The 2,059-nt window shown below is 46.8% G+C and overlaps 1 pseudogene; it reads left to right on the top strand.

Annotated features, from left to right (window-relative positions):
- Positions 1-671: 671 nt before the first annotated feature.
- LOC102515580 lies at positions 672-1,638 on the top strand (annotated as a pseudogene).
- Positions 1,639-2,059: the final 421 nt, after the last annotated feature.

A 2,059-nucleotide genomic window follows, 5' to 3' on the forward strand; every position in this document is an offset into this window, starting at 1 on the left:
TTCAGGCAAAGTACTTAACCTCTCTGAAAATTAGTGTCCTCATCCATAAAATGGGAGAATAACTGCATCTATTTCCCAGGGTGGTTGAGGGACTTGTAAAGTGCCCAGGGGAGTGCCTGGCACATGAGAAACATTTAGTACTGTTGGCAGTAGTTACTGGGGAGTCCGATGAAAGTTATCTACTTCCACAAAATGCATATACAGTTTCATAAGGTTCACAGAGCTCCTGGAGCCCAGCCTTAGTGACCATGGACCCCAGGATAAGAAAATGTAATAAGAAAGACCCTAGCAGCAAAAGATGTATCCAAGGGATAACGTGTCTAAGAAACAAAAGATGTGTAAGACTAGCATGAAAAAGATTTTAATACTTAACCGAGGAACACTGAAGACTTAAATGCAAAACCTAACATTCATAAGGGTATCAATTGTCCCTAAATCATGTTAATATATAAATATATTTGATGCAACTCCAATCTAATATTCCAACAGGGATATCTATGGAATTTGACATATTGATTCTGATATATATGTATAAGAATAAAAATCGCCCAAATAGCCTCTACCCTTTCTGACGAAGAATAAGACGTGTGGACTTGCCCTTGGTGGTAGACCAGATATCAGTATTTATTATAAAGCCCTAATAGTTAAAACAGTGTGGGCTGGCTTCTTTTCTGAGAGAACACCGAATGGCGGGTAATGCCAGTGCTGCAGGAGGGCCCAGAGGCCCTGGAGGCCCCGGGGGGTCCTGGGACGGGAGGCCATGGTGGCTTCCGGGAGGCTTCGGCAGCGGCATCTGGAGTCGAGGCTGTGGCTGTGCCCGTGGAGCTCACAGACGCAAGGCAGAGGACAAAGAGTGGCTCCCTGTCACCAAGCTGGGCCGCTTGGTGAAGGACATGAAGATCAAGCCTCTGGAGGAGATCTATCTCTTCTCCCTGCCCTTCAAGGAATCTGAGATCATTGACTTTTTCTTGTGGCCATCCCTGAAGGACTAGGCTTTGAAGATTATGCCTGTGCAAAAGCAGACCCGCGCTGGCCAGCGGACCCGGTTCAAGGCATTTGTCGCCATTGGTGATTCCAATGGACATGTTGGTTGGGTGTTAAGTGCTCCAAGGGGGTGGCCACAGCCATCCGGGGGGCCATCATCCTGGCCAAGCTCTCCATCGTCCCTGTGTGGTGAGGCTGTTGGGAGAACAATATCGGCAAGCCCCACACCAGTTCCTTGCAAGGTGACTGGCCGCTGTGGTTCTGTGCTGGCACGCCTCATCCCTGCCCGCAGGGGCACTGGCATTGTTTCAGCCCTAGGTGCCCAAGAAGCTGCTGATGATGGCTGGTATTGATGACTGCTACACTTCTGCCAGGGGCTGCACCGCCACCCTGGGCAACTTTGCCAAGGCCACCTTTGATGCCATCTCCAAGACCTACAGCTATCTCACCCCCGATATTTGGAAAGAGACTGTGTTCACCAAGTCTCCCTATCAGGAATTCACTGACCATCTCGTGAAGACCCACACCAGAGTTTCTGTGCAGAGGATCCAGGCTCCAGCTGTGGCCACCACTTAGTTTTATATGCAAAAAATAAAGTGAACAAAGCCTGTTAAACAAACAAACAAACAAACAAACAAACAACAACCAAAAAAACAGTGTGGGCTGGCTCAGGAATGGACAAATTGACCAGTGAAATAGAACTGAGATCCTGCACAGAACCCTGTATTTAATTTGAATGACAGAAGCAAAAGGCAGTATACCAGGGTGGTTCAAACTATGGAAGTCTCCAGAGCCAGACTGCCTGGCTTTGAATCTGGCTTTGACACTAGCTTCTTTATCTTGGGCAAGTTGCTGAATCTCTCTGGCCTCAGTTTCCCCAGGGGGAAAAGAGGGGCTATTCAATAAATGGAAGTGGACAACTTAGTTGTAGATATGGAAAAATGAATTTGAATTCATACCCAACTTCTTACCAGAAAAAGTCTACTTCAAATGGGTTAAAGTGCTTAAATGTCCAAAGCAACACTTTGAGACTTTAAGAAGAGAACGTAAATGAACATTGTTCTCACTTTGAGAT

This window comes from Camelus ferus, chromosome 13, assembly GCF_009834535.1.
Source record: "Camelus ferus isolate YT-003-E chromosome 13, BCGSAC_Cfer_1.0, whole genome shotgun sequence".
Taxonomy (NCBI): Eukaryota; Metazoa; Chordata; class Mammalia; order Artiodactyla; family Camelidae; genus Camelus; species Camelus ferus.